Below are 16,708 nucleotides of genomic sequence, written 5' to 3'. Positions count from 1 at the left end.
CGCTATAAGACAAACAAGCCCATTCCTCACCAGGTTGCTTTTGTTCATGGTCTTCATCACAGCAATAGGAAGCAAACTAATACAGCAAGCCTTGGGGTCTGGTAGCCTGGACCCATTCCTGCTCACTCTCTGCTTCCTGACTGTGGATGCAGTATGATCAGCCAGACTCCTGTGTCTGCTACTCTCTGCCGGTTCCCTTGTCTCCACCATCAAGGACTGTATCCATCTAGAACTGTAAACCAAAATCAACCCTTCCTTTCTTACATTGTGGTTTTCAAGGTATTCTATCACAGCAATAAGAAAGTAACTGAGAGATTAATTTCTTTTCATTCTTCTTGTAACAACCAAATAGGTGTTATTATTGTCTTTTCATAGATGAATAAACCAACAAAGTGGATAAGTGACTTGCCTAAGTTCACGTGGTCATTTAGAGGAGAATGTGGGGACCAAACCAGAGTTCATTCATACCATGAGTCGTAGTGGGGTCAAGTTCAATAGCAGCATAAGGGAAGACACATCAAATGTCTGCAAAGGAATTAGTTACACATCACAGGAACCAGAACATTTTATTGTAGTTGCAACCTATTGGATTTGAAGCATTTTTTCCAAGCAAGGGGATCAGCATGGCTGATGCACAAAGATGGGAAGAAGCTCAGAGCAGCCTCTGGAATTCACCAGATCAGGGTAGCCTTGGGCATGAGGAAAGGATGGCAAGGGAATAAATAGGAGACAAGGCCAGAGGTGGAAACAGTTCACAAACACGTGCCTTAATTATACAGGATATCAGTGTGGTTACCTCCAGATGTGAAACATCTGTAACTCAAATCTGTCTTATTGTCTCACAGTTAATAGCTTTTGGGGCCTGAGTCACTCCAGCCTGAACTTGACTTGCTTGCTGGGGCCTAGTTTCCCTGATGGACAGGCTCCCCTTGCTGCTCCTTGTGTTTGTCAAGTCTCTGACAGAAAGCCTTCAACACCAGGTTTGTTTGCATCCTAATTTTCAATCCTGAGGGAGATTTAAAACGATACAAATTATCTCCAGAACCTAAGCTAATTAGTTTAGACTGGTGAATCCAGATTCATCAAAACGTGCCGCTATTCCACATCATCACAGCTGGGTATGAATACAATCAGTTTTAAAGACTGGGTGAAAACACATCAGTATTTTGAGAATTACATGTATTTTGTTTGCTTGTTTGTTTACTTATTTACTGTGCTAGGGGCCAAATCCAGGGCCTTTTATGTGTTAGGCAGGAGCTCTACCTCTACTGTTAAGCCCAAATTTTCCATAATGAACCTTTGCTTTTTAGAATTAAGAAGTTCTGGATCGGAGAGCAGATACCTCGTCAAGTCCAAGTGATGGATGTACACAGTTCAAAACCTTTGCCAAGGGACTAATTAAGAAATAAAAGTTTGTCTTTCACTTCCATTTCAGTCTTCTCTTCTGAAGCCAACCCACTAGCGTTTCAGTGTGTTCCTTTCATAATTACATGGGCACGTTGCAGCTCTTCTGTAGTTTGACAGTCTACATGAGTGTATAGTAGATAATTCAGCTCCCGTTCGTTACCTCCCTCTGCCCTCTGCTCCATCCCGATATATTCATGAACCTCTGCTTAGTTCCTCCATGTCCGGAATTTATTTTCAGTATTTAGAGGCAAGCCTTGGGCAAAGGATAGAGCTCAGCGGTTTGTTTACCTTTGAGATTTTGTAAGGAGCGCACATTTATTTCACTTACTATTATAATCTCTCCTAACATGTCCATTGGTCACAAAGAGCACATTTGTACTTCTAGACTGGTCCCTAACTGGAATTTTACTGTGGAACAGGTTTTCTCTATCAGTTTATTCTGGAATAACAGCATTTCCGTCATTATTTAAATGATTATGAACGCATGACTCATCACACCTGCCTTTGTCTCTCCTGATCATAACCCAGTTTCTAAATTTTCTGTCTTATCTGGTACCCTCCCAAGTCCTCCTCTTCCCCCAGGCCTGTCTCCCAGAGCCCCTGTCTTCCTGCTTCTGAACTGGCTGTCCTGCAGGCTTGGTGGAGAGTGTGGCTGGCTCCCAGGTCCCTTCTGTAACAGATGAACAGGGCGACACAAGATTTAAATTCTCACTGAGGAATCTCTCCCAGCAATGCCTATTCCCTCTGTTGATTCAGCTAACTAGCACACGTCACCCCTCCACATACAGGCATTTCACCTACATACCTGGCTTATTATCTAATCTGAATGTAAACTCTATAAAGGAAAGAGAGGGGGTTTGGGTGGGTGCGTGCGTGCGTGCGTGCGTGCGTGTGTGTGTGTGTGTGTGTGTGTGTGTGTGTGTGTGTGTGTACTCCTCCCGGTCTACTTCAACTTGTTCTCATTCATTCGTCTGTTGATTTATTTAACACTGGGTCTCATATAGCCCTGGTGGCTTTGAACTCTCTAAATAGATCAAACTGACCACAAACTTGTGCTCCCTCCGGCCTCCCAGGCGCACTGTGATTATGGACACATGCCACTTACCTGTTAAGATGGACAGTTTTGTCTTCTTTATCTTCTGCTTTGTGCTCAGTGCCTAGGAAGGTGCCTGGCACCGTATGGGCATCGAGGGAAAGGATTGAGGCTACTGCATATCCTTTGCTAGAGGCTCTTCCAGGAGCGGGTAACCCGAGGCCAATGGGGCCATCAAGATGGGAGGAGAGTCTATGAAAAAGGAAATTTCGTCAGCCGGTATCTCCAGGAATGTGAGAAAAGAAGTGGTTACCCAGGTTGCTTCTGTCATTCACCTTATGAGCAAAAATGTACAGGTAGCCCTGGGACAAACTCAATGTCAGGGGTGTCAGACCAGGAAGACATCAGGAGTTTGGGCCCTTGTTAATCTTCAAACCAATTTAGTCAGGGAGTACTTTGGTTTGTATGTAGGCTGATTTGAATTAATTATTTTATTTGCAATTAGAGTTTTACATGCTATATCGGCTCTGCTTACCATAAGCCATTTTCTGTTGAGTTTTGTTTGTTTTTAATTATTGTTGTTTGGTTTGGTTTGGTTTGGTTTTTCAAGATATGTTCTTGCCATGTAGCCCAGGCTAGCCTCAAACTTGTAACAGTCCTCTTGTCTCAGCTTCTCCGATGCTAGGGTTATAAGCATGCACAACCACACCCAGTTTATACCAGTTTTTTTTACAGAACCACTTCTCTGCTTTTCTGGACCCAAATGGCCCTTTCACGAACCCTGTGTCTCCTTTTGCGTTGCTCCATGACTTAACTAGAACACATCCTGGGAAACTGTCTGTGAAATCGATAAAGAAAGAATTTTCTGAGTCCTTGAACGTCTTTAAATGTTTTCATCTATCCCCTTGAACTTCTCAGATGAACTGGGCAGATATGGGACTTGAGATTGGAAATCACAGCATCTCAGGATTTTGAAGTCACCCTCAAATTGCCTTTTGCCATCCCCTTTGCTGATGTGATGTTGGGGGATCGAACTCTATTTTGAGAAATAGGATAGCTACATTTAGCAAATGAGAATACGGGATACCTGATTAAGTTTGCATTTCAGACACCCTGTGAAATATCTGGGGCATACTCAAAAATTCACCCAATGTCTCTCTGCTGTTTAATGTAACTGGTGTCCTAGCGACCCTATGGAGGCCACTGCTGCTACATTCTTAATTTACTTGATGTATTTTTAGTATTACTAGTCCTGCCTTTTCTTTCTTTCTTCTTTCTTTCTTTCTTTCTTTCTTTCTTTCTTTCTTTCTTTCTTTCTTTTTTTCTTTCTATCTGTCTTTTTCTTTTTTTGGTAAAAAACTCATGGTGTTAATGCGAATTGAACACCAAAAGAAAGAGTATGATTCTGGTTGACATGTTCACCTGGCAGATCACCTTAGCCTGGCAGAGACCCCCAGCCTCCTGTCAGCTTGGGTTTGAGGAATACAGCAAGAAAAAATAGTATCATATTACATTAACCGTAGTGTCAGAACACCTCTAGAGAAATTCATTATTAGAGGAGAGGCCTGGGAAGACTAGCCTGCTCAGCATAGGGCCCTGTAGCCTAGTTAAATTATCTGATTTCAAACCCGGCTACCCAACTGACATTTCACACATGCATCAGTAAACAACCTCTGAAGGGGGCCAAGGGTTCAAACTGAAGAAAGCTTGGCTTTGTACTAGTGAATATTCTAGACACATCTTGAACTTGCCACGTAATTACTCTGGCATGACCTAGCAGGGAGATGGGCTATCTCCAAAGGAAAAAATGATTTGCTCTTAAGATCCATATTTCTTGAAGTTACCTCGGAGTGAAGCAGCCAGAAAGTAAGCGAAGAGACATGTAGATAAGAAGCAAAGCAGCGGGAAAACTGGGCAAGGGAAAAATAAATCACAGAAGTTGAAAGAACTGTAGTCGGGAGAGATTTTTAAAGAATGGTTTTAGAATCACTGCACTAAACATGACCTTAGACATCATCTAGTCTAGGCTGGGGAGGGTGCAGCTCAGTGTGGAAGGGTACCTGCCCAACATGTAATAGACTTTAGGTCTGATCCGTAGCATGGAAGGGAAGTGTGAAGAAAGAGAGAGAGAGAGAGAGAGAGAGAGAGAGAGAGAGAGAGAGAGAGAGAGAGAGAGAGAGAGAGAGAGAAAGGCAGACAGGAAGGAAGGAAGGAAGGAAGGAAGGAAGGAAGGAAGGAAGGAAGGAAGGAAGGAAGGAAGGAGAGAGAGAGAAGGATGGGAGGGAGGGAGAAATCTAATCTAGTCAGTTTACCACTGACAGTAACAAGGAAGAGGCTTGCCCTGAGTCAAAAAACCCGGGGAAACCAAACTCCCTGATTCCCCAACAAGTCTTTATCTGCTCTACTGCTGCTGCTGTGGGACCTATTGTACAGCAGCCTCATTTAGTGATCTTGGCATCCTTTGCGGGTGATAAACCTCCATGCTCCATCTCAGTTCAGGGGAGCAACTTCACCCCAAATCCCACCACAAGGTAGTACGACTCCAGTGGGAGAGGGGACACAGCTAAAGAAAAATGTTCCCCTTACCAAAAACATTGCCTATGTCCCTGAGACTGTACCATGAACATGTCTGTTGGAATATAAAGGACTGCCTTCATCATTTTTCTTGGTTCTTTGTAGAAGCTCCTAAACAAAGGCAGTTTGGGTGATACATAACACAGGACAAATGCGTGTTGATTGGTCGAGGGTGCAAGGGTTAGACAATGGTCTGAATTGTATCAGGACCCTTTGGGTAGAGATGGCCACAGGTGTACACGTCGCCATCACTTTACAAGAGAACAAAGTAACAGATTGCTTTATGCACTCATCGTTTTCCTGTCATCAGACTTCACTTTTTGGTTCCTAGTGTCACAGCAAGATATTTTAGTAGACCTAGTTTCCTTGATTACTTGAATAATTCACATTTTGTATCTGAATATGGGATGTTTTCAGCAGAGCAAAACTTCTTTGAATGGCGATTTTGATTTTAGAATCAAGCATCACTCTGTCTGGACTCAAACTTCAAAGAATTATTCATTATCCATGAAGGTCATTTGTCTTCTTTTCTCTATGGCCAATAAGGAAGATGTCCAAAAGGTCTCCATTTTTTTAGCAAATGGGTAACTTTAATTTTAAACAGATAGTGTAATAGAGAATAGAGACCAGAGAGCTATTTCTGTTTTATTAAGTAAACATACATGGGAAAGTATTAAAAATTAACTAAACAACCAGGTGGCAGTAGCACATGCCTTTAATCCCAGCACTCGGGAGGCAGAGCCAAGCAAATCTCTATAAATTCAAGGCCATCCTGGTCTACAGAATGAGATCCAGGACAGGCAACAAAACTACACAGAGAAACCCTGTCTCGAAAAAAAAAATAACTTTTTTGAAAGATGGTCTTACTGTGTAGCCCTGGCTATACTGGAATGCTCTATGTGGACCAGGTTGGCCTCAAATTCACAGAAATCTGTCTGCCTCTGTCTGCCAAGTACTGGGTTTAAAAGCATATACCATCACATCTGGCTGTGTGAAGTACTGGAGTTAAAGACGTGTATCATCACATCTGGCTGTGTGAACAACTCTTAAGAAATTGGACTATGACCCAAAACAGAAAAAATTTATTGAAATGTTTGGTTGGCTGTCTCATTGTTGGTTTTAAAGGTGGAGGAGACTTGAGAGTTTCTGTTGGCTTGTGAGTATGAATGGGGACTTCTACTTCTTCATCTGTTTAGCGGCATCACTACTACAACCATCAACAAAGAGTCCATCCAAAGTCATTCATTAGTCAAGGGCTCAGAGTATAAGTCACAAATCCAGGAGAGAACCAACTCTTACAAGCTATCCTCTGACCTCCACACGTATGTATGTGTGCATGCTCACATGCGGCCATGTGCTTGCACATGCATGTTTATATGCACCCTCCCACGCACACACACCCCTCCACAAACTTCCACCACAAAACTTTTTTTGTAAAAATCCAGGTCCTTCCATTGCTTGTATACTTGAGTCCATGCTCTCTCTCTATTTGCTAAAGATAGTTTTCAGTGGGGTCAGGTGCCATGACTGTACAAACAAGGTTGAAAAGAGCTGCAAAGCGAACATGGACATTGCAGGACCAAGGAAGCAAAAGCGTGATCAGGAACATGCTTTCCATATGAGAAACGCTGGGGAAGCACTTTACTGAGAGTTAAGCTATTTTCCCCTCCAGAAATTGTGTGCAATAGGTAGTGTTGTTGTATCTTTTTCATAAGTAAAGAAACAGACTCAAAGAGATTAACTTGTCCAAAACCATAGAATTAACAAGGAACAGATCTGAGCCTTAACCACTAGATTCTACTATCTCATAGGAATGCAGAGTAAGCCTGATTTAATATCACTACTTAGTAATGTATGGAAGTATCACAACTTAGGTGGGCAAGATGGCTCCATGGACAGGATGTGTGTTGCATAAGCCTGACAACTTGAGTTTGATACTTGGATTTCATGGTGGGAGGAAAGAACTGACTCCTGGGTGTTCTCTCTCTCTCTCTCTCTCTCTCTCTCTCTCTCTCTCTCTCTCACACACACACACACACACACACACACACACACACACACACACACACGGAGGGAGAGCCAAGGCCAGCTTTGGTAACATTTTCTGCAGGGTTGCCAGGAGCCTTCAAGAGAGATTCAATCCTCTGCTGTTTTTAGCAAGTGGCACCTGGTGCCCAGAGAGGAGAAAATAAAGCCATTCCATCAAAATGCCAGAACATGGGCCCTGGAGCTGCTTTATCAGAGATCCCAGTGACAGGATTCATAAGTAATAACCAAGAAAACTGTTTCAACTGGAACAAATTCTTAACAATATAAAGCAGCTTGTGGCCGCTGCTAAACTTTCCTCTTCAAAGTGACCTACAGTGAGCCTCTTCAAATCTGTTAAATAGAAATTTCAGGCCATTGTTTTAGGCCAGACTGGAAATAAAAATGAAGTCACTAATGCTAAAGTTTTGAGGCACTAGGTTGAAATTGAGATTAGAGATATAACAGTCAAATTTCCCATACAGGGCAATTTTAGTTGATATGATAATGAAGTCCCTTGTTTTTTAATCTTTATGCCCCCAAAAAGGTGGCTTGAAATAATCCAATATAAACTACCATTACTTCCCTATTTTCCATGTCTCTCTGTCCTCTCATTACATGGAAAATGACTTTGAAATAATCAAGCTGCATTTGGTTCTGTTTTACTTTCTTTAAACCATGTTCTGTCCCATCTGAACACTCATTCCATTTTACATGTTACATGGTTTCCTGGTTCCAGAATAAAAGTGTATGCAATTTTCACCTTTAACTTGTGAGAGTTAGTAGTGTCTGTCAACTTCATAGTCTCTGGCTTGCTTGAGAAAGGTTATCTTAATTGGGTTAATGGATGTAGAAGACCCACCCTAAAAGTGGGCAACACCGTTCTCTTGGATGTGATACTGGTCTCTACAAGAAGAAGAATGGGAGAGGAGCACAAACATTTGTCATTCTCTTCTTCGTGGCTAGGGGTGTAATGTGACCAGCTGCTTCAAGCAGTTGCTGCCTTGATTTCCCCTTCATGATGGGCCTCACTGTGAACTGTGAGCCAAAGTAAACACTTATTTCCTTGAGTTGCTTTCATTAGGGTGTGTTGTCACAGCAACAGAAAAGTAAATAAGATACCTGTATCTTTATCCTTTGACAAATCCTAGGACTTGCTGATGAGTCAGTGATTTGCTGATAGAACACACACACACACACACACACACACACACACACACACACACACACGCACTCCTAAAACATTAACAGATAATTTTTTAAATGTCTGTCGGTTAGGAAAACATACACTAGTTTAAAGCAAAACCATAGAAAGAGCTAAGTCTCCTTTATCTTAGTATCGCTGTTTCCCAGAACAATATTTGGCACATGATAAGTGCCCAGTAAATTTTGTTTAGTGATTGATAAACATTATCTGGTATATAATGATGGTTGTGTCCAACACCTGTGCTTCAATCTTCAAAACACCCAGATATACTCACAAAATCCACTTAATTGGATAATACTGATCTGCATGCCTCAGGGAATTTCTTCAGTTTTTACCTTTTCAGACATTTAACTCTAATACACTTTGGAGCCTTCTGACTTTAAGAAGTAATCCTGTTAGCACAGATAAGTTTCTAAACCAAGCATTAAAATCCTTTTATCTGGTGTTGAAGAATGATAGTAGCCAATACCATTTATATGATTGTTATTCTTGGTTGTCAACTTGACTACATCTGGAATTAACTGAAATCCAAGTGGCTAGGTGCACCTGTGAGCTGGCAGCATTTAAAGGACACTGAAGAAGGAGGCTAGTTCTCTTGCCTGCTTGCCCTTGCTCTCACTGGCAAGTCCGTTCCTTTACAGGTATCAGAGCCTACTTCTTCAGGATTCTGGCATATACTGAAATCCAGCTGAGACATCCAGCCTTGAGGCCCGAACAACTACTATATTCTTGGACTTTCTGTTGGTATACAGTGATGGTTGGACTAGCTGGACCACAGCCTGGAAGCCACTCTAATAAATCCCATATATATTCATTCTATCAGTTCTGTTCCTCTAGAAAAGCCTAACACAACTTACGCCCATCTTCTCACAGTAATTGTGTCTAATCAGGAACTCTTATTTGGAATTCCAATCTCAGACATCACCAAGAGGAATTTTCCTGGTAGAACTCATCTTTGGATACAAGAACTTCTTAACCCTTTTTCTGCTGAGTCCCCACTTACCCTTCTCTGCATCCAAATGCCACCTACTTCTCTGGTTTCCTGAATCTCGGTGAATGGTACCACCTGCACAGTTATTCTAGCCTGATGTTTTGGAATCATCACCCTGAACACTTACATTCACTCTCATGTATGTTGAATAGCCATTGAACAGGCTATCGGGTACCAATGATAACCTTAGCCACTTAGGTTCAGCTAATTTTCTTTCTGATTACTACTGCCAAACATCCCTGAGTTCCAGGAAAGAGAAAACTACAAACGCAGTAAATTTTCTCCCCCTATGCCTGTCACATTTTCCAAGACATTGCAAGCTGCTGTGAACACAGCACTGAAGTAACCCCTGAAGCTCTGGAAGCCATAAGATCTCCCAGAAGGGACTGTCGTTTTCAGCACCTTGGAGAGAGCAAGCAGCACCCCCCCGCCCCCCAGGTTTAGAGGCGCAAAGATCAGAAAAGGAAGTCAGCACTGGAGTTGCAAACACTGTGGAATGCTGGAAAGAAGGCAGGTGAGACATTCCACTCAAACGGGTTTGCTCTCTGGCCCAGGAACACGTCACCTCCATTCCTGTCTCAAGGCTTTGGCCCCAGGCCTTTCCTCTGATTACAGCCCTCTGCACAGATGTTTTTTAATTGCTGTCCACTTCTCACCATGCAGGTCTCCACCCCATGACTTTGCAGAAAAGCCTTCCTTCAGTCATTATTTCTGTGTTTTACTCTGTTCATTATGTTATCAGCATTTGAAACCAAGTAGTTTATTCATTTCCTTACTAAGCTATTGCCTCTCTAGCCCCAAACAGAAAGTGGGTCCTGTGGAAGAATAGACCAGCTCTGTGTTATTCACTGTTGTGTGTTTAGTGTTTCAAGCCTGACTGACACCTAGAATGTACTCTGTAAGTATTTGACAATTAAAGAAATGAAGTAAGACAAGCAATAGGACCATGAAATTAGACTTGAAGTGTAGGAGACAATTGACAACCTTGAACTTCACAGTTTGAGCAGACATCAGACTCTTCTTATTAGGTTTTTAAAATATGACTGTGATTCAAGATAAAATGTTTCTGTTCATTAGCATGACCCAGGCAAGAACAAGTATGTAGCACACTCATCAGACGGCAAAGCCAATACTAAATTTTAATTTCTAGAATAATTCATTTCTAGAACAGATAATTTTGTTGGTGGTGAAAAATCCTTTGTTTTATTATTACCTGTTTTGGTTTTGATACAGTGTTTATGTAGCCCAGGCTGGCTTCAAATCTAGATCCTCCTTCCTAACCTTCCTCAGCCTCCTGGAGGCTGAAATTGCATGCATGTGACAGAATGTAGGATAATCAATACATTTTTTTTTGAGATTTTTTAAAAAAATATTGTGTGTTTGGGTGTTCTGCCTGAATATATGTCTGTATGCCACATATGTGCAGTGCCTGCATAGGCTAGAACAGGGCATGAGATCCCCTGGAACTGGAGATACAAACAGTTGTTAGCTGCCATGTAGGTGCTGAGAATCGAACCTGGGTCCTTAAAATGCAGATAGTACTCTTGACCATTAATCTATATCTCCAGCCCCAATTCATAAATTTTTTTTAAATAACACAAACTAACTCTCTTCAAAGGCAGCTTTGGACTATAATGAAGACCTTTGATTTTTCTCAAAGACATTAAGGTAGAGACTGACGAGGTGAATAATTGAGTGTTGTTTGAACCATGGCCCTGATGTCATTCTCTTGCAGAATTACTGGGAGATGAGAGCATCTCTGAACATGGGGAAGGGATGGATATATACCAAGTAGTGATGGGGAAGGGAAAATGCCAAATAATGATGGGGAAAGGGATATTTACCAAGTAGTGGGCAAACTACTTACCCAGGCATGAATCTAGTAAATATCTTTATGTGGGCCATCCAGTGGTTTTAAGTCTTCTAAATCATTAGCGATATCTACCATTTCTTGAAAATTCAGAAGTTCTGGAAATACTGGGCTTGGAATTCCTACATAGCAACAGTCACCTAACATGAGTTGGCAACTACTTTTTTAAAGGAGATGTGTGGTCTCCAGGCAGTCATAGACCTGGCATTTCATCTGTGTAACACTCAGCCTCATTTATTTGCCTGTACTAACTGCATGGCTCCCAACTGCATTTGAGTCTGAGAACTTCTACTGTGGAATATGTTCTGATGAGTCTAAGAATTGGGGCTATGAGGCCAATTGGGAGGATAAGTTTCTATTTAAAAATGACACCACCATTTCCCCTCCAAAACAATCTATGAAATGTTGTCACAAGCATGAAACTTGTAACTGAATGCATAATAAAGACATTTGTAAGGACATGACATAGTGTGAATGTGCATGCCTGTATACATATACAGCTGGTGTTAAACAAATGTTTATTGCATAAGTTAATAAGAAGCATGAGGGCATTGACCACAGTTCTAAACTCTAAATATATGACATTGCTATGCACAGTACAATTTCTGAATCCACTAGATTTTTCCCTTTTTTTCTCATATTTTCCTCCACTTTTAAATCTCAAGATTAAGAACAGAGCTTAATCAATTAATTAATCAATCTGTTAATCTCCAGTTGACCAGTCGTATTAGTATGCTGCAGTTCTGTAGTGCACCCATCGAAGTCATGAAGTCAAGACTTCTTACTTTGGAGATGTGGGTCTGGTCCTGGTTGTCACTCTTTGAATAAGTCTCTTGGTTTTCTAGTCCAAAGTTTGTCCTTCTGTGGAACCATGTGGTCTCCAGGGTGACTTCCTGCTTTACAGCCTCTGTCCCTGAGCAAACAAGGCAAAAGGTAAGTGACTGGAGCTTCAGGGCTAGCAGAGTCTAGCAGGGAATGACGAGAAGAGACACCCTTCCCCTATAATTAAGGCGAAGAGACTTCTAAATGTCCCGGCAGCAATCCATGGAGGACCAACAATGGAGCAGGAACTCATTAGCAGAATGTTGAGTAAGACTCAGAGACGAAGAGAAGGCTGATGAGGAGGGAGTCCAATTGGTGACAGGGGATTTTTATAAAGAAAGAGTAGGGAAAGTACTGCTAATTAGGTCATTTAGAAACTGAACAACTGAATGTAATTCCTCCTGAAGCATTAAGAAAACAGCCAGGGGAGGCATAAGAGTAAAAGAATATATGCTAATAGGCAAAAAACAGGATCCCTGAGTAACTCCGACAATAATGCCCAGGCAAGCTAATAGATGTCGGATGGAAAGCAGCACCTGATTTTCAATCCAATCTCACTTGAGGAGACAGATTTGAAAAAATACATAGAAGAAGCACATGGTAAGCACTCAGAAAATATTTGTTAAATTGAATTGTATTTGCAAAGGCTCAGGTGTGCTTCACTATTCTAAACCCCTAACTTGAAAGAAATGAAAAATACAACAAATCTCAGTGATTATTCCTTTCACAAAAAGAGTCACCAAGAAGGCATTCTGTGCAGAAACCTTTGTCTTTAAAATATAAAATTAAAATAATTCTATCTGCCCAGATTTCTCTCTAGCATATATCAACAGGATGAAGTTGAGGATCTATATTGAATTTTGCATCCACCTGGGCCTAACAGCACCAGGTACAGTAACTTTGAATGAATTCATGCACAGATCTTGATCATCCGTTGGTATAGAACAGAGTATCCCAGATTAATAGTCTCAAACATCGGCTACTTTCTTCTCTCATAATTCCATGTGTGACTGTGTCCTATAAGAAGTTCTTTGGGGATTCTTCCTTCTCTCACGTGATGACCAGCATATATCAGTTGGTGGCAAGTTATCTAGATACCAGAGGGGCAATGGTGACTTTCTCTCTTCATGATTTTTCAGCCGCCACCACCACCATCCCCTGTGTGGACTCTCCACGGAGTCAATCCAGAGAGGTGGACAGACATCTCACCTGGGGTCAGGTATTCCAAAGCACAAAATCAGAAGCTATTGGATCTTCTCAAGCTTTTGAGCTAGAGCTGGGACTTCTGGAATATTCCACTGGATAAAGCAGATCACAGAGGCAACCTGTGACTCAATGCCTGAGGCAGCTACAAAAGAATATGACTCTGAGGAGAGATGGCTAATTGAGGTTTGCCCTCCCTCTTCCTGTGGAGCAAGAAGGAGGCTTAGAGTCATGTACTTGCTAGCACGTACCATTCTTTAGACACAGGAAGAGTGACTCAGAGACAAGACCCAAAGGCCAGAGGTTGAAACCAAGAGCTGAGAGGAATAATCCCAGAAAAAAAGGGAGGTTTGAACACGGAATGTCCCTTGACTTAAGTGAAAGAAATCAGGGGCTGTGGCAGCCTGGATTTCAGAACTGCTGTAATATTCCCTTCCTTCTTCTTTAGAACAGGGAAACTGTAGTTTTCTGAGCTTTTCCCTACTCTGTGGTGGAGAATGGAGGACAAATAGATTGTTCTCTTTCTTGATCTTTGCCTCTAAGGAAGTGCACATAAGGAGTCTCAACCATATAGCATTGTGACCCTGGACTTTCGGCTCATTTCATATAGAATGAGGTTTGTGTAAGTGAGGGAATTTTTCATCTGAGAAGACATGAACCATGAAGGTGGCTTCAACAGGATACATCCCCTACATCAATCACTTTTTGCAGATTCCTCTCCCACGTCCCCTGGGACCTGATGCGATGACATGGCAGAATCTGGAGGAACTGACCCTCCACTGGCTATTGGGAGGAGTGTACAGTTGAAAGCCTCCATATTCTTCATTTTTTCAGATATTGAGCCTCTGTGTAAGATGTCTGGCTGTCACAGTTGAGAGACCGCCCTTTGGGATGACAGGGGGAGTCCATGCAGAAAGGGACAGGTCCTGAGACTGATATGAAGAACAAAAGAGGCCCATCAGATCTAAGATCCCAGGTAAGACTCCACTCAGTACCCCTACCCAAGAGAGCTCCAGAGAGACCGGCATATACACTCTCAACGGGGTCGACCACAACTGTACAAAAGCAATACAACAATTGGTTTTAGCCTTTGAATGTTAGGACAGTTTACTAACACAGCCACTGGTAACCAAAAGAGATGAATCAGTGGGTGATTATGGGCAAAATATGATGCTTAAAGGAGGTTGTTATGTTTTCATACACTGAGCCAGTTTAGAAACACAAGGAAACTTGTGAGAATACGATATGAAAAAGAAACGTCTCATCTGTGCTGGGTAAGAATCGGGAGAATCTCACAAACAAATTATAAACCACGTTGGTAGTCAAAACATGTCTCAACCTCCTTATGGACTATGGATAATAAAAATTCATTTGACCTTTTTCCTATTTGGTTTTTTTTTTATCATATCATCTTGTAAACCTGTGCTCTGTCTGTGTGTGTGTGTGTGTGTGTGTGTGTGTGTGTGTGTGTGTGTGTGTGCGTGTGTTATTTAAATGCAACTATTGAAAAGCCTGTGCCCACTCTAGGACTCATATTATTATGCTCTTCCTAAGCCCTCCCAAAACTGAGCTTAAATCTACATTAAAAACGCCTCTTAATTAATTGCAGCAATTGAGTCATTTTGAAATTCTTTACTGTGCTGTTAAAGCAAGTATTCCAACTTCGCTTCCCAAGAGGTCTCTGGAAATGACACCTCCAGCTGCTCCAACCATCCGCATTGGTGTGCATCTCTCAGTGCAACTGTCAATACTATCCAAAGGTCTGTTCTCAATTCAAGGAATATTTATTGAGCTCCTGCATTGGCATGGAGGAAAAATGGAGCTCCTTTGCATCCACTTATATGTTTCACCCTGGGGAGTCAGGTTTAACCTTAGATGAAAAACAAAACAAAAACGTTTTAGTTGAAAACTAGGCATCTCCACACTAGTGATTCCAGCATCCTCATGGTGGCCTTGATGCCACAGCCCCAGGAAGCCTCTGCACCAGTGACCAGTGATATGCTAAAGTGATGTCTGAGGTGTTCATTGGACAGGAGGAGCATAGAAATGGGCTGTGGAGAGTGGAATGGAACCCCATCTGAGTCTAACCCAAGGTGGACATAAAAGGAAAGAGCTGGATGAAATGTAAAATGTGAAAAATAATGAGATTGGGAGAAAAATGGTGCCATTAACATAAAAACGTAAGACTGTGAAGCAGCTAGAAATGCAGTAATGGATGGAAGATCCACCCAAAATTACACTTACTCATTTGGATCAGAGGATAATTTAACATGGCTTTTGTATGGACTGTTGGCAGCATAAAAGCATCTGGGAAGCAGATAGGTAATCCAGGAAGGTAGGAATCCAGGATGCCTCCATGTACAGCCATGTGTGTGTGTGTCCCCTTTGAATTGGACATTGCTTTTCCCCACCTTCCAACTGACTTCATGTTCCAAGATATGATAAAGGTCTGGACCCGAGGCTTGGGATTCCAGAGAGCCGCCTCATCAGACTTCTTCCTGAGGATGTCATCCTACTTCCAGACAACCTAAGAATCACGGGAGAAAGGAAGTGCTACCAGGACAGGGCACAAAACACCAAGCCTGATCTGACACCCGACGGAGATTCCTTATCACCTACCCACCAAGCAAAGTAATAGAATTCCATCACTTACGCTTCAAACCGACACTGTATATGGAAATGAACTGGGTGCCTTACCAGTAACTTGGTAACATCTCAGCAGCCTTCAAGCCCTTTGAAGAAGCTTCTGTCTTTCATCACTCGTGGGTCCAGACATGCCTGTGTTTAAGCCAGAAATTGAAAATGAACAATACTGTGACGATGGAACCGTGCTTGGGTGGTTTCAGTTCTCTCATGCCGAGTGACCCATTGTTTCATGCCTAAAAGTTTAGAACAATAAAACAGAATTTGCAAATCGGGCTCAAATGAATCTGAAAGCCAGATGCCTCTTTAATGTATTTTTATCATTTCTTTTGTTCGCTCCAGACTGCTTGCTTGCGTATATTGTGCTCTGTATATTGTCTCTTGCGCCCTCCGCCATCCCTTCTCTCAGTCCCCCCTTCCTCCCGTTGGTTTCCTTTGTCTCCCCAGACAATTTTACTTCTACTACCATATCATATGTGTGTGTGTGTATGTGGGGGAATTTGTGTATTTATATAAAATCTGGGAACCACAAATGAGATATATAATATTTGCCTTTCTTTTTTGTTTTTAAAATACTTCTAACATTTCACATTTTTAATTTTTTGAGAATTTCATACATGAGTGCTGTTACATCATTTCTGCCCATCCATCTTCCTCCTCCCTCCAACTCCTCCTTGTCTCCCTCAATCCATCTCAAATTCATGAGCTTTTCCTCTTTAATTATTGTTACATATTGTATATATGTTTGCTCATAGGTATATGTGATTAGGGCTGACCACTTGGGACTAAATAACCTATCAGGGGCCTCATCCCTGGACAAGACTGATTCTCCCTCTCTCCACAGCCACTGATAGACTGTAGCTCTTCATCTAGGCATAGGGCCTTCTGAGATTTCCCTCATCGATGTTGGCATGGCAACTGGCCCATGTAGAT

Source organism: Peromyscus eremicus, chromosome 15, assembly GCF_949786415.1.
Source record: "Peromyscus eremicus chromosome 15, PerEre_H2_v1, whole genome shotgun sequence".
NCBI classification, from domain to species: domain Eukaryota; kingdom Metazoa; phylum Chordata; class Mammalia; order Rodentia; family Cricetidae; genus Peromyscus; species Peromyscus eremicus.
Note: the sequence above shows the minus strand (reverse complement) of the source record.